We start from the raw sequence: 27,722 nt of genomic DNA, 5'->3' as shown, positions 1-27,722 counted from the left end.
AACTTTTAAGGAACTTGGATTGGATCCAGGTGTAGAATTGTAGCGATGGTTAAGAGCTTGATATATTGCAGATATCAAACGACTCTTTCCTACACCTGCACCGCCGCCAATGAACTCATAAAATGGGAGATTTGTTTTTAGGTGGTGCATCAAATGTGTCAAATAGGTTCTTTGCTTAGTATTTAGACTTTGAACTAAAGAAAATAATTCCTCAACTGGAATTAAAGGGGGTAGTTTAATAAGTCTAATATTGCAATCAGATTCAGTGCCATTATCTGTTGAATCTTCGCCATGCAAGTCCAGCAAATTTATATTTGGGTTTATTTCTGGAAGTGCCAACACTCTGAACTCATTTCCCACGATAGGTAGTTCATTTTGAGCACCTTCGTCCAAGTCTATTTCATTATAAAGACTTTCTAGAACATTTTCAAGTTTTCTTTGCTCAAAAACATCATATTTTCTCTGATTTTCCTAGATGCAAAATCAGCTAAACAAAGAGTTTCTAACTGATCGGATCTTTGAACATAACAGTCTAAAATACCGGCTACGAATATTTCAGTCGAACCTGAAGGAAGGTTCTGAAGTTCCGCTCTAGGTTTTACCATTCGAACACGTTCCTCAGGTCGAGAGGTATTTATAAATATTTCTGCATTACTTTCTTTCGAAAGATGGAGCCCAATGCAGCAATATACTGCTTCTTGTGCAGATATTTCTGTGCCTGATATAAATTGGTGACCTATATGTTAAAGTTTTTGCTTAATAGTATAATTTCCAGCATTTACCTCTGATATAGCTTCATTTAAGAGCCTAGAAATTCCCCTGTTAGACTTGTTAATATAATTAATTATATATGAACAGCAAGCATATGCATCCAGTATATATTGGATATCCATATTTGCTCTATGGAGTTCCAAAATCAGAGGATTATAAGCGTTTATAAAACGATCCTGTAATTTTCTTTTTAGAAAAATTTTGGGTTTTGTTAAACTTGACATAAGGGCTAACAAATAGTCATCAAAAGACATATTTATTCTACAATACTATCAGACAGGAAGTGTTGAAAATCGTTTAAATTAGAAATGTCTTCTGTAGTCATATTTGAATTTAAAACGTTTTGAATTTTGAAAAAGTTTTCCTTGTGTCTTTCTGAATTTTGACTTGTTTCTGTAAGAGGTAACAGTATTTGCGTTGAAGGCATTGGTGGATATGGCATACCAAAACGACAAAACTGTTGTCCTCTTATTTCCCTAGTACCGATTGTGGTTATGCTTTTGATAACCCAAATAATTTTCTAAGTGGCTGATCGAACCATCGGTAGAAATATAATTGTCAATAAAACTAATGACATCAGGGAATGTCTGAGGATCTTGAAGGTTGATCCTGGGAGCATTATTAAGCCAATACATGCCATGTACATGCGGGGAACCTCTCTGTTGAAACTCCACTCTCCAGTAGAAATTTGTAACACAATGCTCTCCAAAAATGCCGGCGTTATTTTTAAAAAGCTTAAGAATTTGTCCATAGCGGTAGTCAACATACCTAGCACAAGTAACCGCGTCTGACCGAATTAAGTGATATCTATCTCGGGTTGTTAAACTGTTGGCTTCCTCTTCCGAAATATCTTTAGAATCAACAGTTTTAGAGAGGATGGCCAAAAGCTCAACCCACTGAGATTCTGCAGCCGATAAAGTGATAAAGAAGGTTGGAAGCCCAAATTGGCGAATCATAGCGATTGCCTTTTTCTTCTCAGCTTCCCAGTGCGCAGGTGAGGATCCTTTCAAAACCTTGTAACCATCATCGTGTTGAATCAAGTTTTGAACAAAGTTTTCGTTTAATAGATTTTGGGCCGTAACTCGGTTGCGACCTGAAAACTTTCTAAGGCAAATGGATGTACTATTCTTAATTTGTAGCAGTTATAATTTTTTGTAATCATAGAACAACTTTGGAATGGTACACGCTCTCCTGTCAATATATAATATTTCAGAGCATGTACGTTTCTGCCCAGCGTATATTGTTCCAAATGACAACTCTTCTGAATTATTGTCTTGAATTGTGTCAATTGGTCTTTGTCCTTCACCTGGCGCTATGGCTAAACAGTTATAGTCCAAGTTTTCTACAGGAATATTGTCCAAAAGAGTTTATTGACCGCCTGGGTTTAATTCGGAAGGTAAAAGACCCATGGGAATATTATTGCCTGAGGGATTATCATGAGAAGTTTGTGCCGCACGAAAAGATTGAATCAATCGGGAATCCTCTGCAGATGCAACAAACGGAACTTCTTCTTGGTTATTAAATTCTGAAATCCAGTTCTCATTAATATGTATATTGTGCTCACGATACAGAGGGGTATTCACTAAGAATTGCAAAGCTTCCATAATCCTTTCGGGGCGTATGGTATCGATCATGTAATCGTGATTGTACTCCAAACGCCTTCTTAAGTGAATTTGTATCACATGAGCCTCATCAAAGGACCTTGGTAGAGATGTCACAATATTCTTAACAGAAATTGATATATTAACAACAGCACCTTTGAGAGAACTCTGACCTTGATATCCTAACGGACGGATTGTCATAAAAAGCAATCTAGGTATTATGAGACGTTCTTCAATTGGGGTTAAATCTTTCAAACAATCCGGTGTTTCAGGAAAGTCTAGACCGTTAACTAAACATATTTTTGGAACGTTCTATTTAAAAATCGCATTTTTGCAAGTAGCACAAAAATTGTAATTTCTATCTTCCGAGGGAAATTTTTTAATTCAATAGAAGGCGGATGCAGCATGCGGGTGACCTTAGGCAATAGTTTCGAAATTTAATTTGCGAACTTTGTGTGAAAACCATAATCCGCCGCAGCAAATATATATTTCAGTAGGGCCCTTATTTATATTTTGGAAATAAATGTTTTTGAAACGAGAGAAAATAATGGTATAGAAAATTAATAAATTTAATAGATTTCAAAAACATTTATTTCCAAAATATAAATAAGGGCCCTACTGAAATATATATTTGCTACGGCGGATTATGGTTTTCACACAAAGTTCGCAAATTAAATTTTGAAACTATTGCCTAAGGTCACCCTCATGCTGCATCCGCCTTCTATTGAATTAAAAAATTTCCCTCGGAAGATAGAAATTACAATTTTTGTGCTACTTGCAAAAATGCGATTTTTAAATAGAACGTTCCAAAAATATGTTTAGTTAACGGTCTAGACTTTCCTGAAACACCGGATTGTTTGAAAGATTTAACCCCAATTGAAGAACGTCTCATAATACCTAGATTGCTTTTTATGACAATCCGTCCGTTAGGATATCAAGGTCAGAGTTCTCTCAAAGGTGCTGTTGTTAATATATCAATTTCTGTTAAGAATATTGTGACATCTCTACCAAGGTCCTTTGATGAGGCTCATGTGATACAAATTCACTTAAGAAGGCGTTTGGAGTACAATCACGATTACATGATCGATACCATACGCCCCGAAAGGATTATGGAAGCTTTGCAGTTCTTAGTGAATACCCCTCTGTATCGTGAGCACAATGTACATATTAATGAGAACTGGATTTCAGAATTTAATAACCAAGAAGAAGTTCCGTTTGTTGCATCTGCAGAGGATTCCCGATTGATTCAATCTTTTCGTGCGGCACAAACTTCTCATGATAATCCCTCAGGCAATAATATTGCCATGGGTCTTTTACCTTCCGAATTAAACCCAGGCGGTCAATAAACTCTTTTGGACAATATTCCTGTAGAAAACTTGGACTATAACTGTTTAGCCATAGCGCCAGGTGAAGGACAAAGACCAATTGACATAATTCAAGATAATAATTCAGAAGAGTTGTCATTTGGAACAATATACGCTGGGCAGAAACGTACATGCTCTGAAATATTATATATTGACAGAAGAGCGTGTACCATTCCAAAGTTGTTCTATGATTACAAAAAATTAGAACTGCTACAAATTAAGAATAGTACATCCATTTGCCTTAGAAAGTTTTCAGGTCGCAACCGAGTTACGGCCCAAAATCTATTAAACGAAAACTTTGTTCAAAACTTGATTCAACACGATGATGGTTACAAGGTTTTGAAAGGATCCTCACCTGCGCACTGGGAAGCTGAGAAGAAAAAAGCAATCGCTATGATTCGCCAATTTGGGCTTCCAACCTTCTTTATCACTTTATCGGCTGCAGAATCTCAGTGGGTTGAGCTTTTGGCCATCCTCTCTAAAACTGTTGATTCTAAAGATATTTCGGAAGAGAAAGCCAACAGTTTAACAACCCGAGATAGATATCACTTAATTCGGTCAGACGCGGTTACTTGTGCTAGATATGTTGACTACCGCTATGGACAAATTCTTAAGCTTTTTAAAAAAAACGCCGGCATTTTTGGAGAGCATTGTGTTACAAATTTCTACTGGAGAGTGGAGTTTCAACAGAGAGGTTCCCCGCATGTACATGGCATGTATTGGCTTAATAATGCTCCCAGGATCAACCTTCAAGATCCTCAGACATTCCCTGATGTCATTAGTTTTATTGACAATTATATTTCTACCGATGGTTCGATCAGCCACTTAGAAAATTATTTGGGTTATCAAAAGCATAACCACAATCGGTACTAGGTAAATAAGAGGACAACAGTTTTGTCGTTTTGGTATGCCATATCCACCAATGCCTTCAACGCAAATACTGTTACCTCTTACAGAAACAAGTTAAAATTCAGAAAGACACAAGGAAAACTTTTTCAAAATTCAAAACGTTTTAAATTCAAATATGACTACAGAAGACATTTCTAATTTAAACGATTTTGAACACTTCCTGTCTGATAGTATTGTAGAATAAATATGTCTTTTGATGACTATTTGTTAGCCCTTATGTCAAGTTTAACAAAACCCAAAATTTTTCTAAAAAGAAAATTACAGGATCGTTTTATAAACGCTTATAATCCTCTGAACTGGAACTCCATAGAGCAAATATGGATATCCAATATATACTGGATGCATATGCTTGCTGTTCATATATAATTAATTATATTAACAAGTCTAACAGGGGAATTTCTAGGCTCTTAAATGAAGCTATATCAGAGGTAAATGCTGGAAATTATACTATTAAGCAAAAACTTTAACATATAGGTCACCAATTTATATCAGGCACAGAAATATCTGCACAAGAAGCAGTATATTGCTGCATTGGGCTCCATCTTTCGAAAGCAAGTAATGCAGAAATATTTATAAATACCTCTCGACCTGAGGAACGTGTTCGAATGGTAAAACCTAGAGCGGAACTTCAGAACTTTCCTTCAGGTTCGACTGAAATATTCGTAGCCGGTATTTTAGACCGTTATGTTCAAAGATCCGATCAGTTAGAAACTCTTTGTTTAGCTGATTTTGCATCTAGGAAAATCAAAGAAAATATGATGTTTTTGAGCAAAGAAAACTTGAAAATGTTCTAGAAAGTCTTTATAATGAAATAGACTTGGACGAAGGTGCTCAAAATGAACTACCTATCGTGGGAAATGAGTTCAGAGTGTTGGCACTTCCAGAAATAAACCCAAATATAAATTTGCTGGACTTGCATGGCGAAGATTCAACAGATAATGGCACTGAATCTGATTGCAATATTAGACTTATTAAACTACCCCCTTTAATTCCAGTTGAGGAATTATTTTCTTTAGTTCAAAGTCTAAGTACTAAGCAAAGAACCTATTTGACACATTTGATGCACCACCTAAAAACAAATCTCCCATTTTATGAGTTCATTGGCGGCGGTGCAGGTGTAGGAAAGAGTCGTTTGATATCTGCAATATATCAAGCTCTTAACCATCGCTACAATTCTACACCTGGATCCAATCCAAGTTCCTTAAAAGTTCTTCTTTGCGCATCTAAGGGTAAAGCAGCATTCGGAATAGGTGGAATGACCGTTCATTCAATATTCTCTTTACTTGTTAATCATTTGAATAGAGAGTTGAGGCCACTTAGCAATGACACAGTGAATTCATTGTATTCCAGACTTATCGATTTAAAATTAATCATAATTGATGAAATATCGATGGTAGGTGCTCGTATGTTTAGCTCTGTTGATGCGAGATTAAAACAAATTTTCAAAACAGACAGCCCCTTCGGTGGTATACCGATCATAGTGTTTGGTGATTTGAAGCAACTCTCACCTGTTAGCGTATTACACAGTACAGTGTATAGTGACGAGCAATAGCATAGCAAGGACTTACAAGGAATTACAATGAAAGAGAGCAGCACCTAGGATCCAACTTTTAACACCCAGACGGACTGAATTATTTAAGTATTATCTATAAGTATTTTATATATTAATCCATTTATTATTAATTAATTATGCCTAGCTTAAGTAGAAAATCTATATTACTAAGTCGTTTTCAGAATAGAAGACGTATGAGAATTCTTCGTGCAAACTCTTTATATAGAGATAGTGAGCAGTCACAAAATATTGTAAGTCACGCTAATCGTAGATTAGATTCCGATGTACGTCTGTCCGAACAAATTATCAATACAAATAAACACAGAACCAGGCGGGAAAATCCGCAAATTCGCTCTGAAGAGCAAATAAGAGATACTCGAGGTCATAGGTCTCGGCGTGAAGACCCCGAGGTTCAATGTGTTGAGCAAGTTGCAAATACCGTTCAACATAGAACAAGGCGGCAAGATCCCCAAATTCGCTCTAAAGAGCAAATAAGAAATACTCGAGGTCATAGATCTCGGCGCGAAGACCCCGAGGTTCGATCTGTTGAGCAGTGAGAAATACTCTAGGTCATAGATCTCGGTGCGAAGACCCCGTGGTTCGATCTGTTAAGCAAATGAGAAATACTGTTCAACATAGAACAAGACGGCAAGATTCACAAATTTGCTCTGAAGAGCAAATAAGAAATACTCGAGGTCGTAGGTCTCGTCCAGAAAATTCCGAAGTACGTTATGATGAGCAAAGTAGGAACACTAGGGATCACAAAGAACTTCGCGCAAGAAATCCTGAGTAAAGTAGTTTAGAGCGCATTCGTGATAAAATGCAAAGAGAACATGCAAGAAGAAATCCTGAAATAAGGAGAGAGGAGCGTGATAGAGAAACACAACTTCGACAGCTTAGTAGGAGGGGTATGAGGGAAGAAATTTTGAATCAGAGACGTCTTAGACTTAGTCAAGTTTGCCTTTGTAGAGATAACCCGGTCAATAGGCAAATTGAAAACGAAAGACAGTCCCAACGAATCCGATTAACGAGAGAAAATAATGGTATAGAAAATTAATAAAGTGGCAATTTAACAGATTTCAAAAACATTTATTTCCAAAATATAAATAAGGGCCCTACTGAAATATATATTTGCTGCGGCGGATTATGGTTTTCACACAAAGTTCGCAAATTAAATTTTGAAACTATTGCCTAAGGTCACCCTCATGCTGCATCCGCCTTCTATTGAATTAAAAAATTTCCCTCGGAAGATAGAAATTACAATTTTTGTGCTACTTGCAAAAATGCGATTTTTAAATAGAACGTTCCAAAAATATGTTTAGTTAACGGTCTAGACTTTCCTGAAACACCGGATTGTTTGAAAGATTTAACCCCAATTGAAGAACGTCTCATAATACCTAGATTGCTTTTTATGACAATCCGTCCGTTAGGATATCAAGGTCAGAGTTCTCTCAAAGGTGCTGTTGTTAATATATCAATTTCTGTTAAGAATATTGTGACATCTCTACCAAGGTCCTTTGATGAGGCTCATGTGATACAAATTCACTTAAGAAGGCGTTTGGAGTACAATCACGATTACATGATCGATACCATACGCCCCGAAAGGATTATGGAAGCTTTGCAATTCTTAGTGAATACCCCTCTGTATCGTGAGCACAATATACATATTAATGAGAACTGGATTTCAGAATTTAATAACCAAGAAGAAGTTCCGTTTGTTGCATCTGCAGAGGATTCCCGATTGATTCAATCTTTTCGTGCGGCACAAACTTCTCATGATAATCCCTCAGGCAATAATATTCCCATGGGTCTTTTACCTTCAGAGCTAAATCCAGGCGGTCAATAAACTCTTTTGGACAATATTCCTGTAGAAAACTTGGACTATAACTGTTAAGCCATAGCGCCAGGTGAAGGACAAAGACCAATTGACACAATTCAAGACAATCATTCAGAAGAGTTGTCATTTGGAACAATATACGCTGGGCAGAAACGTACATGCTCTGAAATATTATATATTGACAGGAGAGCGTGTACCATTCCAAAGTTGTTCTATGATTACAAAAAATTATAACTGCTACAAATTAAGAATAGTACATCCATTTGCCTTAGAAAGTTTTCAGGTCGCAACCGAGTTACGGCCCAAAATCTATTAAACGAAAACTTTGTTCAAAACTTGATTCAACACGATGATGGTTACAAGGTTTTGAAAGGATCCTCACCTGCGCACTGGGAAGCTGAGAAGAAAAAGGCAATCGCTATGATTCGCCAATTTGGGCTTCCAACCTTCTTTATCACTTTATCGGCTGCAGAATCTCAGTGGGTTGAGCTTTTGGCCATCCTCTCTAAAACTGTTGATTCTAAAGATATTTCGGAAGAGGAAGCCAACATTTGAACAACCCGAGATAGATATCACTTAATTCGGTCAGACGCGGTTACTTGTGCTAGATATGTTGACTACCGCTATGGACAAATTCTTAAGCTTTTTAAAGATAACGCCGGCATTTTTGGAGAGCATTGTGTTACAAATTTCTACTGGAGAGTGGAGTTTCAACAGAGGTTCCCCGCATGTACATGGCATGTATTGGCTTAATAATGCTCCCAGGATCAACCTTCAAGATCCTCAGACATTCCCTGATGTCATTAGTTTTATTGACAATTATATTTCTACCGATGGTTCGATCAGCCACTTAGAAAATTATTTGGGTTATCAAAAGCATAACCACAATCGGTACTAGGGAAATAAGAGGACAACAGTTTTGTCGTTTTGGTATGCCATATCCACCAATGCCTTCAACGCAAATACTGTTACCTCTTACAGAAACAAGTCAAAATTCAGAAAGACACAAGGAAAACTTTTTAAAAATTCAAAACGTTTTAAATTCAAATATGACTACAGAAGACATTTCTAATTTAAACGATTTTCAACACTTCCTGTCTGATAGTATTGTAGAATAAATATGTCTTTTGATGACTATTTGTTAGCCCTTATGTCAAGTTTAACAAAACCCAAAATTTTTCTAAAAAGAAAATTACAGGATCGTTTTATAAACGCTTATAATCCTCTGATTTTGGAACTCCATAGAGCAAATATGGATATCCAATATATACTGGATGCATATGCTTGCTGTTCATATATAATTAATTATATTAACAAGTCTAACAGGGGAATTTCTAGGCTCTTAAATGAAGCTATATCAGAGGTAAATGCTGGAAATTATACTATTAAGCAAAAACTTTAACATATAGGTCACCAATTTATATCAGGCACAGAAATATCTGCACAAGAAGCAGTATATTGCTGCATTGGGCTCCATCTTTCGAAAGAAAGTAATGCAGAAATATTTATAAATACCTCTCGACCTGAGGAACGTGTTCGAATGGTAAAACCTAGAGCGGAACTTCAGAACCTTCCTTCAGGTTCGACTGAAATATTCGTAGCCGGTATTTTAGACTGTTATGTTCAAAGATCCGATCAGTTAGAAACTCTTTGTTTAGCTGATTTTGCATCTAGGAAAATCAAGGAAAATATGATGTTTTTGAGCAAAGAAAACTTGAAAATGTTCTAGAAAGTCTTTATAATGAAATAGACTTGGACGAAGGTGCTCAAAATGAACTACCTATGGTGGGAAATGAGTTCAGAGTGTTGGCACTTGGAGAAATAAACCCAAATATAAGTTTGCTGGACTTGCATGGCGAAGATTCAACAGATAATGGCACTGAATCTGATTGCAATATTAGACTTATTAAACTACCCCCTTTAAAGTTCCAGTTGAGGAATTATTTTCTTTAGTTCAAAGTCTAAATACTAAGCAAAGAACCTATTTGACACATTTGATGCACCACCTAAAAACAAATCTCCCATTTTATGAGTTCATTGGCGGCGGTGCAGGTGTAGGAAAGAGTCGTTTGATATTTGCAATATATCAAGCTCTTAACCATCGTTACAATTCTACACCTGGATCCAATCCAAGTTCCTTAAAAGTTCTTCTTTGCGCACCTACGGGTAAAGCAGCATTCGGAATAGGTGGAATGACCGTTCATTTAATATTCTCTTTACTTGTTAATCAGTTGAATAGAGAGTTGAGGCCACTTAGCAATGACACAGTAAATTCATTGTATTCCAGACTTATCGATTTAAAATTAATCATAATTGATGAAATATCGATGGTAGGTGCTCGTATGTTTAGCTCTGTTGATGCGAGATTAAAACAAATTTTCAAAACAGACAGCCCCTTCGGTGGTATACCGATCATAGTGTTTGGTGATTTGAAGCAACTCTCACCTGTTAGCGTATTACACAGTACAGTGTATAGTGACGAGCAATAGCATAGCAAGGACTTACAAGGAATTACAATGAAAGAGAGCAGCACCTAGGATCCAACTTTTAACACCCAGACGGACTGAAATTTTTAAGTATTATCTATAAGTATTTTATATATTAATCCATTTATTATTAATTAATTATGTCTAGATTAAGTAGAAAATCTATATTACTAAGTCGTCTTCAGAATAGAAGACGTATGAGAATTCTTCGTGCAAACTCTTTATATAGAGATAGTGAGCAGTCACAAAATACTGTAAGTCACGCTAATCGTAGATTAGATTCCGATGTACGGAACAAATTAGCTCCTTTGAGAGAACTCTGGCCTGGAGATCCTAACGGACGGATTGTCACAAAAGGCAATCTAGGCATTATGAGACGTTCTTTAATTGGGGTTAAACCTTTCAAACAATCCGGTATTTCAGGAAAGTTTAGACCGTTAGCTAAACATATTTTTGGAACGTTCTTTTTAACAATCGCATTTTTGCATTAGCACAAAAATTGTAATTTCCCTCTTCTGAAAGAAATTTTTGCATTAAAAAGAAGGCGGATGCAGGATTCGGGTGACCTTGCGCAATAGTTTCGAAATTTAATTTGCGAACTTGGTGTGAAAACCATAAGCCGCCGCAGCAAATATATATTTCAGTAGGGCCCTTATTTATATTTTGGAAATAAATTTTTTGAAATCTTTTAAATTACCACTATTATCAGTTTCTATACCATTATTTTCTCTCGTTAATCGGATTCGTTGGGACTGCCTTTGATTTTCAATTTGTCTATTGAGTGGGTTATCTCTACGAAGGCGAACTTGACCTTGTCGAAGACGTCTCTGATTCAAAATTTCTTTCCTCATACCGCTCCTACTAAGCTGTCGACGTTGTGTTTCTCTATCACGCTCCTCTCTCCTTATTTCAGGATTTCTTCTTGCATGTTCCCTTTGCATTTGATCACGAATGCGCTCTAAATTCCTATACTCAGGATTTCTTGCGCGAAGTTCTCTTTGATCCCTAGTGTTCCTACGTTGTTCATTATACCGTACCTCAGGATTTTTTCGACGAGATCTATGACCTCGATTTTTTCTTATTTGCTCTTCAGAGCGAATTTGGGGATATTGCCGCCTTGTTCTATGTTGAACGGTATTTGCAACTTGCTCAATACATTGAACCTCAGGGTCTTCACGCCGAGACCTATGACCTCGAGTATCTCTTATTTGCTCTTCTGAGCGAATTTGCGGATTTTCCCGCCTGGTTCTATGTAAATTTGTATTGATAATTTGTTCGGACAGACGTACATCGGAATCTAATCTACGATTAGCGTGACTTACAGTATTTTGTGAGTGCTCACTATCTCTATATAAAGAGTTTGCACGAAGAATTCTCATACGTCTTCTATTCTGAAGACGACTTAGTAATATAGATTTTCTACTTAATCTAGGCATAATTAATTAATAATAAATGGATTAATATACATATAAAATACTTATAGATAATACTTATATAATTCAGTCCGTTCGGGTGTTAAAAGTTAGACCCTAGGTGCTGCTCTCTTTCACTGTAATTCCTTGTAAGTCCTTGCTATGCTATTGCTCGTCACTATACATTGTACTGTGTAATACACTAAAATTAGTTTGAATATAGCACTTTGCTTGTAAAGACATCTAGTGAAACTGAAACTACAAACACAGTGCACTGATATTTATTATACTCTTGCAACATGTTGGTACAGCTTACGTACTTTTGTATACCTATATATTTCTTAGCTATTCACTAGCATAATAATACATAATATTTAGTTATATTTATATTTTAGAAATTAGTAGTTTATTTCATTGTATTGAAATTAAGTTCTCGGAAAATCCCTCCGTTAATTACTTTTGTTAAACGCTTTCTAAAACAGGGGGATCTATGGTACCTATTTTGAAGGGTCTACCCATGAAGGCTAAATTAACAATAACCTACATATAATTAAGTATGGTATACACATATGTAGAGCAGGTATGTAGATTTTCTTCTTTCTGTCTTAATATCTAAACCTTTCATAAGCTGCCAACGGCGCTAGGTAAAAACGTAATTTTCTTGAGTTTACAGTTCACCTCATGACCTTCATATTAAAATGTGTCGCAAAACTGAAATAATAGACAGTAGCATGTAAACCGATGGTCGCAGTTTATCTATAACCACATAAAAAGGGTCTTTAGCCCTTTTGATACTACATTACTAATATTTATTTCATGCAATTTTTTCTATAAAGATTTTTTTGCTCTATACAAACTCCAGCACTCGAAGAAACTTTTTTAGCACTATTGACTGGTATATTTTATAATAAGTTCAACATGATGGCTGAGAAAATATACCAAACCACTGAATATCACCAAATATTAAAAGAAATATATGTATATAGAAATCTATATCTATCACTTTAGGTGATGCAAACAACTCTTTGGTGAACAAAACTATACTCTGTAGCAACATGTTGCGAGAATATAAAAACAAAAAAACATCTTGAAGTGAGATATATACATGTAAGTATGACTGTGATACTAATTCGACCAAAGTGGCTTAATTTTATATTATAAGCTTGTTACGGTTTAAAGTCAGGTGGAAAAACGGGAATCATATATATATATTGAGGATAGAGAATGTTAATTTTGACATTGCTCAGCTATACTCAAGCATAGAGAACATATTGTGAATCAATTTTATGTATAAACATGTTGCGAGAGTATAAAAAAAAATGTTAATACTCACTGACCGACATATTCGGCATAAAACTGGTTAGAATAACGAAAAGTATTATAAGAACTATATGGAAGTAGAGGGTAGTATTAACACGATTTTATTAATTTTTGCCAATAAAACATACTCCTAACATTCCACAGACTAATAAAATGCTCCCACTGTTTCATTAAGGTACCTCACATACCATCACCAATCAAATGGAGTAAAGTCAGACGAATGTTCGAAAATCCTGATATTAGTTACATGGGGCCTAGGTAAAATTTTTACACGATTTCATCCCTTTTAGGCACAAAGACAAACACGCTCTTTCATTTTCATTGAGATAACTCACATATTGGCATATATGCCGATATATGCGGTATAAAGTCACGCGGAAGTTCAAAAATCTTTATATTAGGTATATAAGGGCTATAGGAAGTATTGATTCGATTGAACCCACTTTTTGACACAAACATACTATTATCGAGACTTTTATTTATTTTTTTTTTTTTTGGGAATTTCAATTAAATGTCTTACACATTGACCAATATTTTCGGTAAAAAGGCAACTATAGGCACTGGGGTCCATATATTCAGTCCCTAGGGGCTTAAACAAGTTTGGTTCGATTTAGACAATTTTTGGTCACAACGTGGCATACGTTAAACGCATTATTCATGCAAAGTCTTACCTCGATACAATCATTGTTACTTGATTTGCATAGTGAAAAAATCAGGTGGAATTCAAAATGATGTTATATGGGAAATAGGCGTGGTTGTAATCCATTTTCGCAGTATAACTGACAAATATAAGAGAAATTTTATAATTTCACCTATTTCCACACTGTCGATGGAGGTGCTAAAAACATTTGCTCACAGTGAAATTTGTTATTATAGCTTTAGCGGTTTAGGAGATATGCACGTTGAATCTATTAACAGGCGGGACCACGCCCTTTTTTCAAAAATTTAAAATTGCAGATGGCCCTCCCTAATGTGATCCTGTATACCAAATAGAGGTCTTGTATCTTATTGTGGAGCTTAGTTATGGCAATTTAATTGTTTTTGATTAATAGCGTTTTGTGGGCGTGGGAGTGGTCTGATTACGCTTATCTGCAATATCAGCTGTCCTACGGTACCAAAAAATATGTGTACTAAGTTTTATAAAGGTATCTCAATTTTTACTCAAGCTACAGCTTCACGTACAGACGGACGGTCAGACAGTTACCCAGATTTCAACTCGTCTCTTCATCATGATCATTTATATATATTTAACTCGATTAGTTTTAGGTAATACAAACAACCGTTAGGTGAACAAAACTATTACACTCTGTAGCAACAGGTTGCGAGATTATAAAAATATTAGTAAATATACTAAATACTAAATAGAAATAGTCGTATCAAAAGCAGCTTTTAATTAATTTTGACACATATTTTAACATACACATTAACATATTAAAAATGATGAATGAGGATAAAAATTATATACACTTGCATATGCTAAAAGCTCAAAACAGGTTGCTGGAAAGAAAAAAAAAATTATAAATTTTTATGCTCCAAAATTTGTTTCTGAAAATGACCATTCAAAAAAACTCTTAAACAGAGTTTAAATTAAAAGTAAAAATCTCAAAAAATTTTAAACACGGCTAAAAGTTGCTTATGACGCAATAGTGGATAATGGCGTGTCAGATCTACAAGATAATTTTAAATCCTCGGCACAAGCAGAAAAATTGTGTCACTTTCGATACAAAACTTAAAGTCAAGCAGACGTTATAATACAGCAGATCGCAATTAGTGACGATAATTTCAATTTGGATTCATCTACCCAAAGTGTACACTTCATCTTCAAATCAGCGACAAAGACCAAGTTTGAATCACTTGCGAACAGCTTATATGTATATGATTTGCTTATAATATTATATATTAATAACGTTTGTTTTTGCAGGCATTAATCGTAATGTGCCATATTCATATTTCTATGATTGAAATATTCGACAGTGTTCGGGTTGTATATCATATCCGATACATCGATTTACTCGTGCACTTGCTGTACATATGTATATATGTACAAATACGTTTGTTAATATATTATATATTGTAGTATGTAAGTTATCTGGTTGCGGTCCCGCGTTGTTGATGAATGCCTAACAACGCGTGCTAACTTAGATGTGGTGCACAAGATGATTATAGTTAACTTCTTTGGTCTATTACGTTGGGAGCTTTACTTCGGTCTCTTATTGCTGGCCTTGTGGCTCAGTGATCACGACAATAACAAGAAGTTATATTATAAAGGCAAAGCCGGAGCAAGTATGTTTATTGAAAGTCAAATACTAACTGATTGATATTACAAACTTGGACATAAAGCTAAACCTAAAAGTTAAACCCTTAAGCTACAAAGCTACAGCCGGCAAGCCGATCTTATTGTTGGTCTTATGGCTCAGTGATCACAACCATAACAAGAAGTTATGTTATAACGACAAAGCCGGAGCAAGTATGTTTATTGAAAGGAAAAAACTAACTAATTGATATTACAAAATTGGACTTAAAGCCAAATCTAAAAGTTAAACCAATAAGCTACAAAGCTACAGCCGGCAAGCCGATTCAGCGATAACGTAGGCATTTGCAGCATAGTCAAATATCAGCCTACCGCAGCTGGCCTAGTTAGTCAGGCCACTGAACTCATGCGTCAATGGAATATGTCTCAGCATAAGCGATAACGTAGATATTTGCAGCATAATTAAATATCAGGTTAACGCAGCAGACCTAGTAATCCGGCCACTGAACTCATGCGTCAGCGAAACAAATGGGTAAAGGTAACTACAAGTTTCTTAATTCTTATGTGTTAACTTGTACAATATTATAAAGATGAGTCATCGAGCGATCAGCAGGACGAGAGCCGAAGCAGAGGACACCGTCAGCAGAAGTAGCTATAAACAGTTATCGGCCAACAACAAACTTGCAGGCACCAACAAGCATGTATGCACGGACAACGAAGGAAACAAAACAGATATTGAGAATGTTCCAGTTGAAAAAGGGCAATAAAAGGTTCCGCAAAAGCAGCGGGCAAAAGTAAAAAATTTCAACCCGGCACTCCAAGTGCTAAAAAGCCTGAAGCTCTAAATGCCGATTGATTTGCTTTACTGAGTAACGACTCAAATGACGTTGCGAAGGGTGCCACTACAGTTGGTAATACCAAACCGCCTCCTGTATGTCTGTGCGAGCGCAGCTCTAATACCATTGTTTCTCAACTAAGTAACATTGTAGACACAAACAATTTTCACATAGTGCCCTTGAAATAGGCCAATACTGATAAAACGAAAATAAAAACGTACACTGTGAAAAGTTTCATTTATATTGCAAAATTCTTGTCAAACAATCACATTATTATTATTCCTATCAAATGAAGAGCTCTAAGGTTCTTGTTGTTCCTATTGAAGGTATAGAATCTTCGGTGAAATCAAAGAAGCTCTTGAGGAACGTGGGTACGACATTAAAACGGTTATAAATATTTTCAATAAAAATAAAGTACCATAAGCAATATTTAAAATTGAGTTGATACCAAATGCTAACCAGTTAAAGAAAAATTTATCACATCCAAATTATAATTTAAAATATCTTTTACATCGTAGTTACTGTTGAAAAACCTCATAAAAAAAGTGATCCGGTACAATGCACTAACTGCTAAGAGTATGGACACACCAAATCATATTGCACACTACGCAGTGTTGGTGTAGTATGTGGTGGTTTACACCTGACATTTAAATGTACCTTCAAGATAGAGGATATAACTAAAAAGGTTAGGAATTTATGAGGAAATCACACTGCTGATTATAAGGTTGCCTTGTATATAAAGACTTGAAATCAAAGTTGTCGCTCGGAATTCAAGCACATCGTAACCAAATGCTAAATATTCCACGCAGCGATATTATTGAAATCACTGAAAGAAGTTCAAAACTTGACAATCTTAAGAATAATGTGGTCTAAGAAAGTTATGCTAATGTGGTAAATGAAAACACTGTACAAATGCAAGTTCCCCAAAACCAATTAAGTGGATGCGTTGAAAGTATGATTCTAAAGCTTACTCAATGTATGACACAATTCATGTCTTTTGTGCAAAATATGATGCAGGAGTTAATCAAAGCTCAAAACCAAATGTTGCAAACCTTCTTGAGTACAAAAAGAAAACGTTAAAAACTTCGGTTGCACCGAAGCTATAATACCCTTCACAAGTGCATTTTTTATAGCATAAATGAATATAAAAATATATTTATCTTGATTTAGATCGGACAGTTTGTATGACAGATATATGTTAAAGTGGTCCGATCTTAACAATTTTTTGGTGATTGCATAATTGCCTTAGATCATAATTAATGCCAAATTTCTAGAAGATATCTCGTCAAATGAAAAAGCTTTCTGTACAAACACCTTATTCCGGGTCGTTCAGTTTAAATGGCAGCTAAATGCTATAGTGATCCGATCCGAACAATTTCTTCAGAGAGTGCATTATTGCCTAGGACAATTGGTAAGCCAACATACTAGCCCAGTAATCCTAATGAAATACTAGATTAAATTGATTTCGTTGTAATCAAAAATATAGAAAGATCGCTTATGTCTGCTGATACATGTACTGACTTATGTTCTGATCATTCCCTTGTGCTAATAAAACTATACGAACAGCCCTTGGTTGTGTCACCAAAACTGGGTCTTACAAATGTTGAAAGAGAAAAAAGCTTGCAACTGATAAAAGGTTGTAATGTGAATGGCAAGAAAAGCGCTCTCCTTTTACTCACTTGCAATTGAAGTCTGTTGTATGTAAATTAAGAAAAGCGCTTAAGTGCGCGGAAGAATACAACACTGAAAATTATACAAAGAAACTGAGTCCAATTCAACGAAAAACAGAACTCTCTTTGGAAAGCGCAAAAACACTTTAAGCCGTCGGTTGATTGCAACATGCCTATAAGGGACGTAAGAGGTAATTGGGCTCGAAGCCAATAGGAAAAAGCAATTGTGCAGCAATATTCCTTGATGTAACTCAGGCATTCCATCAGGAGTGGCATGAAGGATTTTTATATAATATTAAAACATTATTCCCTTTCGTATTGTATAAAATATTTGAGATTTATCTTAGCTTTGACCGAAGAATGGTTAGGCAACTGGCGAATAAATGTAAATTAATAAAAGTGTCACATGCTTACATGCATTCTCATTAGGACAAAAAATGAGTTAGCAAACCAATAACAAATGACCAAGGCATAGACCAATTGAATTCTAATTCAGCGCTAAACCACATAATTTTTAAGAAAACTTGTATATTTATTTTCATTAAAATATCACAAATTTTGACCAACCTCACTGCCCGACATACGATTACTCGGCATACAACTTATAAGAATAACGAAAATCACTATACATAAGTAGTATATGGAAATTGGGGGTAGTATTGACCCCATTTTTATCAATTTTTTCCAATATCGCAAAGATTTTAAAATCACAGGTTAATGTGATTCGTTGTGCCAAATTTGAGTTCTGTATTTCAATGTACGGCTTAGTTACGGCACTTTACACCTGTTCAATTAATGGCGATTTGTGGGCGTGGCCGTGGTCCGATTACGTCCATCTAGGAACTCGTCCTTACTTTTTTGTGCACCAAGTTTCTTTAGGATATCTATATTTTACTCAAGTTAGAGCAGGCCGGATATCTTAGTTTTTACTCAAGTTACGGTGATACAAACAATCATTACGGATAAAAAACTATAATACTCTCTAGCAACGATCTCTAAATAACTGTGTGGACGCAAATGCTTCATGTATACAATAATATGAATTTTTTTGTTGCTTAAGTCAATTTTTTTATAACAATGATTTCTAAATATATAAGCACATTGTCTTGGATTTAATCTTTTGTTTAAAGTTAAAAATATTATTTAAGTATCATTACTAAAAACTAAATAAATAATATAACAAGTAAGGAAGGGCTAAGTTTGGATGTAACCGAACATTTTATACTCTCGCAAAGTCAAATGGTATACTCGTTTGAGATTTCTTTGTGGATTGGCCGATATTTTTGGTAGAAGGTCAACTATAGGCACTGGGGTCCACATATTTAGTACTTAGGGGCTTGAACAGTTTTGGTTCGATTTCGACATTTTTTGGTCACAAGGTGGCATACTTTAAACGTATTATTCACGCAAAGTTTTACCCCGATATAATCATTGTTGCTTGATATGCATAGTGGAAAGTGAAAGAATCAGATGGAATTGAAAATGGTGTTATATGGGAAATAGGCGTGGTTGTAATCCTATTTCGCCCATTTTCGCACTATAACATAGAAATATGAAAAGAACGTCATGCACCGAATTTGGTTGAAATCGGTTAAGCAGAACCCAAGATATGGATTTTCACCGAAAAGTGGGCTGTGCCACGCCCACTGTCTAATTTTGAACGCGGTTCCTATAAAGTCATCTCATACCATCCCAGAGATAAAATTTAATGTCTCTGGCGTGTTTAGTGCTTGATTTATCGCGCTTTTAGTAGTTTTTAACTACCGTTATATGGGGAGTGGGCGGAGTTACCACCCGATTTCAACTTTTTTTACACCGTCAATAGAAGTGCTAAAAACATTTACTTCCAGTGAATTTTGTTATTATAGCATTAGCAGTTTAGGAGATATGCACAATAAACCTATTCAAGGCGGGACTACGCCCACTTTACAAAAAAATTTTAACTGCTGATGCCCCTCCCTAATGTGATCCTGTGTACCAAATAACAGTCGTGTATCTTATTGCGGAGCTTAGTTATGGCAATTTATTTTGACGGACGGACGGACAGACAGTCACCCAGATTTCAACTCGTCCCTTCAACCAGATCATTTAATATATAACCCGATATCAAACTCGATTAGTTTTAGGTGATACAAACAACCGTTAGGTGAACAAAACTATTATACTCTGTAGCAACAGGTTGCGAGAGTATAAAAATGGTGCACATATGCATATATTTTTTTGATTGATTAGGTTGTCCAATTTAGTGGGTTTCCTGTAATTGAACGAATTTTTCAATGAAACGATTACCGGTTAATTGATTCCCTGGTTAATTGAACCAAAAATTTTGCAATTTATTAAGTGCAACTCCGGGGCATTTATGAACAATACACATTTTATTATTATTTTATTTTATTTTATTTTTATGTTCTTAAATATATAAGTATTGAGCGAACAAAATTACTACTACGAAGTTTGTTTATTAGTTTTATATTAAGAATTATATGAAACAAGAAAAATGTGTATTTTATGCTCTCTTTATACCTTGAACAGGGTATATTAAGTTTGCTACGGTGTTTGTAACATCCAGAAGGAAACGTTGAAGAGCCTATATAATATATATAAAGGATCAACGTGACAAGCGGTCATGTCTTTTTCGATTTAGTCATGTCCTAGTCCTTCAGTTTTTAAGATATCGATCTGAAATTTTCCACACGCTTTACACGAACCTTATGTTGTACACCTAATTCGAAAAATCGAAAAAATTATTTTAATTAAATGATGTTTTTTTGACCTATAAAAATAGCCCGATAGGCAGGGGGTCGATTGATAAAATACCCTCGCATTTTATCTGGGAGAAAAGGTTACAAGTCACGCTAAATGAGAATGGATGGTGTAGGGGCATTCGGCCCACCAGCGGAACTTTCAACACCTACACGGTCGGATCAAAAATGGCTGAAAGATGTCAAGCGTTCTTTCAAGCTGGAAATTACGTAAAGAAAATCAATATATACGTCGAATGCCAGGCGGCAATTACGACAATAATCTCACATCGCATTGCGTCAGAGAATGTCCTTAGAAGCAAAGAGGCTGTAATTTTGTGGCTGCCGGAAAGCGGCTTCATATATACTAGGCTCCAGACCACAAGGGCTTTCTGGGAAACGAAATAGCTGATGAGATTGCCAAGAATAGCATTCGCTTGACTATCGAACCAGCTCAGGAAATACGTCGTTAAAAGCGATACACAAAGAAATCTCCGAAAAATCTGACGGACGGATAAGGGTGAGATGGAATGCCTTAGGGGCATGCACGTTCGCGAAGATCACGTGCAAGGAAGCGAAAGCAAAAAACGCAAGCTTTCTACCAACATGGTCTGGAAAAGACTACAGGACGGTTGTTGGTCTAGTCACAGGTCACAATTTACTGGCATCACATCCGAGCCGTATGGGCATTATTAACGATGATACATGTAGAAATTGAAAGAAAGTAGGATTAAGAGCGAGGCTGCAACACCGATCTCACTTATGTTCGGCATTATCTAGAACTCATCATAGATATCTAGGAGCTTCACTGTTCAAGGGAGTGGAGAAAGTGTCAGAATTAGATATCTAGTCTCAATTAAACTTCGCAAAAGCGTTGACGTTCTTCACGACATAAACTTCAGCTCGTATTAATAATAAACCTCCATCTGGACCGGTAAGTCTAAGTATGGCGTGAAAGCCATCCAGTGTAACCTAACCTAACTTTTACATGGTCTCGATCGAAAAATGGATACCCCGCTAGCAAGGCACACCAGTTGATGCATGTCCCGGGATATTCGAATCAAATAATTTGGATCGCGTATATACAGTCAATCGGAGGCAGACTAAGTGCTTTTATTAAATTTTATTATCAAAGTACAATAATTGTTCTGCAATTGTAGCTTTTCGTGAGCTTTTGCTGTTTTAGGGTCGTATTTTTTATGATGAGTGGTGGTAAATAAACAACACTGTCGATTCTGGTGCGAAGAAAACCTACAAGTTATTCATGAACAACCATTATATTCACCTAAATTGACAGTTTGGTGTAGCTTTTGGTCTGGTGGAATCATCGGTTCGTACTTCTTTCAAAATGAAGTTGATGCCGCCGTTACTGTCAATGGATGGTATGTGGAAGAAGCTGATCTTGACAACATCTGATTCAAAAAGACGAGGCTACGTGCAATAACCGCAATACTGCAAGAAAAGTTTGGAGATTCGACGATTTCAAGAAATTGTGACATTGAATGGCCTTCAAGAAGTTGTGACTACCATTCGACTACTTCTTGTGGGGTGCTATTCATGACATACGACTTGGTTCAGTGGAAAAAGTACTCGAAAACTGGCTTCATCGAATTCGTACCTGCAAAAGAAGTCGTGGAGGCCATTTGAACGATGTAAATTTCAGAGCTTAATTGCATCGAATGTACTGTACATTAACATTTAAATTTCCATAAAAATTAGTGTGTTAAAAAAAAGGATTCGATGACTGATAATATATTGCATTGATATCGTACAACGTGCAAGAATCTAACGATACCATTCAGTGACACAATATACAATGAAGCATTGATTGCTATTGAGGATCATTTTATTGTCATTGCGAATTTCCCAATCAGTCATTTCGGTATGAGTTCACCAAATCGAACTGCACCTGATTTAATCAATACTGATCTTAATCGTGAAATGAAATATGATACTATCGAATTCTTCCACTACCGAACGATGAATAAAAAAACAATAACTGGCAAAACATTCCTTATTTCAATACTTCTTGCTGAGTTACGATCTAAAATGGCCTCGTATTGGCCGTTGAGTAACCTGGCATTGCAGCAAATTTATTAGATGGCGGCAGAATCGCTCATTCAGCATTCAAAAAGACAATCGTCCATAGTGCTGAAACAGTATAACAGTACCATTTATACATCCCAAATTGCACTATGGCACACAAGCATTCGCTTTAAGCATTGGATAGGATATTTAAAGATATAAAAAAAACACGACAAACTATTTGGCGACACTCTGTTACTCCTTTCAGGTGATTTTAAACACATTTAGCATACGCTGATGAAGTCAATGCTTGCATACAATTATCGCGACTGTGACGTTATGTTAAAAAGTACAATTGACAGTGAACATGTGCGTTCATATGCTTGAAGATTCACCGGCCGAAACTTTCTAAAAACATCTGTTAGATATTGGCAATGAAAAAGTTGCTGTACATGAAAATGCTGGATGCATAAGATTACCGACGGATTTCTGCACAATCATCAACGCACGGAATATTCTCATTGACAATATATTTCCCGATGAACACACAAAATATAAAAATCGTGAGTGGCTGGCTGGAAAAGCGATTTCGCAGAAAAAATGCGGACGTCAATGAATTAAATTCAATGATACAACAGTTGTTCCCAAGGGTCATATATGGTGTCACACATATATATATATATGCCGGACATGCCATTGCACCATTTACAGCTTAATGTTGCATCTCCGGTTATTTTGCTCCGTAATATGAACCCATCACGGCTTCGCAACAGAACACGATTAAACATTAAAAAATTTATGAAAAACATTATCGAAGCCACCATTTTGAATGAAAATTTTGCTGCCACTAATTCCTATTCTTACAGATGTGCCAACTTAATTGAAACACTCTCAGTTTCCAATTAAATTGGTATTATTATTATTGTCTCTTTGTGACTTAGATTTGAGTACAAAACGCTTTTCCCACGAATAACTTTATGTGACATGTTCTCGCGTAGGCAAATCATCCAGTTTGTTTCGCTAAGGACGTACTGACCAAAACTATTGTACACTCCATTGCGTTGAGAGAACTTAGAATGAAATTTTTTCGCCATTGCCTTTAAAAATAATAGGGATGTGGTGTTTGACGTTGAGCCAAGTAGAGGGCTAAATACATATGTGCGAAGCGTTTTGAACGCATTCACCGATTTTAAATTTCTTTTTAAACTACTGCATAGCTTTTAACGCGGGCTTTGAGCGTGAGGACTGAATCAAGAAATTCCGTAACTTAAATAAACCTAAAACGAACACAAAGTATGCGCAAAATGTTTGCATACTTTTAGGCGTATTTTCGCATATCTCAAGCGGAAAACATCAATTGAAGAGACAACAGGGTGCTTCAAAAATTATAATATTTAATATACAATTTTTTTAATGACAAATAAAAATATGGAATTTAATAAAAATAAATTATTCAATATTCGGAGTCATACTACTAGTAACATTATTATTAGGCTTTTGCATAGCTTTTATTGCGGGCTTTGAGCGCGGCGACCGAATCAGGAAATTCCGTAACGAGAATGATAATAATAATAACCTAATAGTTCAAACAGTCACCGACGCAAAACAGTAGACCGAATAAGCTGATACGACCTATCTTATGAGAGCGCTATGTAAATGAACACTCGCCACCGCTTCTACAGACCGTATAGTAGGATATCCGCGAAAATTGGATTTTTGCCATAGAAAAAAAAGAGAGAGCAATCTTTTGCAACGCTGGGTTGCCAGTCTCAATATTTTGTAGTAATTAATAAATAAACTTGAGCATATTTGAAATATTATTAAAATAACTCAAAATCACAGTCGAACACATTTATTTATAAATAGGTTGACTATTTTTAATAGTTGGATTTTAGTTTTGAGCTTTTATGTTCTGAAAATTTGTAACTAAAATACTAAATGTGTGAAAAATCGTGTATACAAATAGAACAATGGCAACATTGGTGAAATGAAAACAAAAGAGAAGAACTAATTTTTGCGTTGCAACTACGGGCATAACTTTTGACAAATTTGATACGGGCGTGCCAGAAGCAACTAGACAGCGAATTCGTAGTTGCCAGAATGTTCTAGTAGGGACATTTTTTGAAGATTTACTATATAAGGGCTGCCGGATTGTACAGCATACACAGTTCTAATAAGAGTGTTCCCATGTAAAGAGCAGTTAAGCTATAAGCAATAAGTTGTAAACTCGAATATCGAGCTATAAGTGTTAATTTGTTGGAATTAGATATAAAGATTAGTGTATAGTAATTAAATTGGGACTTTTATTTAACACTCCAGTGATCGAACTCAAGAGTGAGTTATAGTTAGACGATTTATCGAGAAATCCGTTACATTGGTGTCAGAAGTGGGATTCTCAAATAAATTCCTAAGGAGCTAATTATTCGAAAATGGCCAAGTTTAACGATCGGAAGATTCCATAACTGAAAAAGGAGCTGGAAAAACATGATTTAGCAACAAACGGAGTAAAGACCGAATTACAATCACGGTTGCGAGTGGCCAGGCGGAAAACATTAATGTTGAGGAATATGTCTTTCAATTGGAATTAGAGGAAGAGCCGACAAAGATAGAAAAAAAGGAAGAGACGCGCTCATCAAACGCTATGGACATAAACATGATTTGCGCAAATGTCCCAGATGTCAACGCAGATATCAACAGAGATGTCAACGCAAATATCGTCACAATTTAAAGAGCATTATGCACGTATAACCCAACAAATAGCAGAGGTGTCATCGCAAATGTTGGCACAACAGTCCCAATTGTCCTCGTTAGAAACGCGGTTGTCAACACAATTGGAAGAGCAGTTCGCAGCGCGAGATGCACGTATATCAGCACAGGTGACCTCACAAATAGCAGAAGTTTCCTCACAGATTTCAAAAGAACGTGATAAAATTCAAACTGATTTGGATGAATTGATAGATCGGCTCCGCGAGCTACAATTAAATCGGTCAATTACGTCAACAGCTTCTGCCAAGATAAAACCTCCATCCTTTGATGGCACTGTTCCGTTCAATGTTTTTAAGCTTCAATACGAAAAGACGGCGTCTTCAAATAATCGGAACGCTGAAGATAAAGGAGCTGCATTGTTCGTTGCATTAAAAGGATCTACAGCGGAGATATTGCAGACCATTCCAAACTGAGAGGCGAGTTTGCCGCCAGAAAGCCAATGAGTCTCTGCAGGAGTTTTCTACAGAGATTGAGAGGTTTGCTCACTTAGCTTTTGCACATAAATCCATGGAATATATCGAGAACACAAAAACTCAGACCTTCGTTAATGGAATACGAGATAACACTTCACGCTTTGCTGCGTTGGCATGTCCAAAATTTCCGTTTGCGGAAACCGTTTCGTATGCTCTGACACAGGAAACTGCATCTCTGCTTAGCAATCAAGCATTTAAAGCTCATAAAGTAGAAATAGATGAACACACTTGGGTGAATCAATTACTTGAAAAAATTGAGAACTTGCAGAAAGCTTTAGAAAAATCTACGAAAGTGCGTAAGAAAAATGATGGTGTGTTTAAATGCTTCAACTGCGGCAAAAGTGGCTATATGGCACGCAACCGTAACCAGTCCAATAATCCAGTTGGACGTAAACGCAAAGCTGAGGAAGATCTAGCAAATGTTAAACTAAAGCGAACCAGCCGAAAAGGGCATGGGCTGGCTCCCGCATGCATATGTCCTGTAATTTCCATTTCACATATAAGCAGGAATACGAGTAACGTTCCCGTTAGTGGATGTATAGACGGCAAAAAGCGCATACTGACTATGGATATGGACGCATCACATTCCATAATTCGATCTGATTTGGTTGATAAAGAAGAGACCATTGTGGCAAAGTTGCGTACCGCAACTGGAGAAGATAATCAAGTTCTCGGAAAAGCAACGTGCGAAATCGTAATTGGAAAGGCAGCCGTGTTTTTATAGTGGCAAATATCGTCGACGAAGTCATAATTGGAGTAGTTTTTCTAGCGAAACGAGGAATAGAAAATGACATGAAGAATAGGGTTATACAAATATGGAAGTGCCACTTATGTTCGGTTACGATAATAAGTACAACGTTGGACGAGTGATGACAACAGAGAACCAGCAGATTTCACCAAAATCAGAAGCAGTTATTTGGGCAGAAATAGATGGAGAATATGGGCCAAACAAGTGGTGTATTGTTGAGGCCACAAAAGAATCTACACCAAACTTACTTGTAGGCAAAACCCTGGCTATGACAAGACAAGATAAACGTGTTCCAGTAAGAGTACATAATGAGTGCAAGCTACCAATCAACTCTCCAAAGGAGCTATGAGATTCTGTGTGGACTATAGAAGGTTGAATGATGTAACGAAGAAAGACAGTTATCCAATACTCGTTATCAGGTACAAAATGTTTATCAACACTTGATTTGAAAAGTGGTTACTGACAAGTGGAGGTAAACGAAGAAGACAGAGAAAATACGGCTTTCAGCGTTGGAGATGGTCTATGGTCTTACCGTCCATTACACTGGGAGAGCCCTTTGGATTATGTAACTCTCCTGCTACCTTCGAGAGACTTATGGACCAGGTATTAAAAGAATTACACTGGAAGACCTGTTTGGTATACCTCGACGATATAATCGTGTTGGGTAAAAGCTGAACACCTTAAGAACTTGGTTTTCCACCGGATAGTTAGCGCTGGTCTAAAGCTGAGTCCAAGAAAGTGTTCCCTTTTTAAAAAGGAAGTAAGCTACTTAGGACACAAAGTAACAACGGAGGGCATTTGCACAGCTAATGAAAAGATCGAGGCAGTAAAAGATTGGCCCACTCCTAAAAATTTACATGAATTGCGGAGTTTCCTTGGACTATGTACTTATTATAGACGATTCGCAGTAGGAGGCGTTCTATCACAAGTCATTGATGGGCATGAGAAAGTGGTTGCGTA

At 36.3% G+C, this 27,722-nt stretch overlaps 1 protein-coding gene and 1 pseudogene across 7 annotated transcripts in view; one reads left to right on the top strand and one right to left on the bottom strand.

Annotated features, from left to right (window-relative positions):
* Asator (tau-tubulin kinase asator) overlaps positions 1-27,722 on the bottom strand; it is a 551,150-nt gene that overhangs the window by 152,700 nt on the left and 370,728 nt on the right. The window lies entirely within an intron of this gene.
* Positions 25,205-26,738, top strand: LOC138858040 (uncharacterized; annotated as a pseudogene).

The sequence above is a fragment of the Bactrocera oleae genome, chromosome X, assembly GCF_042242935.1.
Source record: "Bactrocera oleae isolate idBacOlea1 chromosome X, idBacOlea1, whole genome shotgun sequence".
In the NCBI taxonomy this organism is placed as follows: Eukaryota; Metazoa; Arthropoda; class Insecta; order Diptera; family Tephritidae; genus Bactrocera; species Bactrocera oleae.
This window is presented reverse-complemented; position numbering and strand designations above follow the sequence as displayed.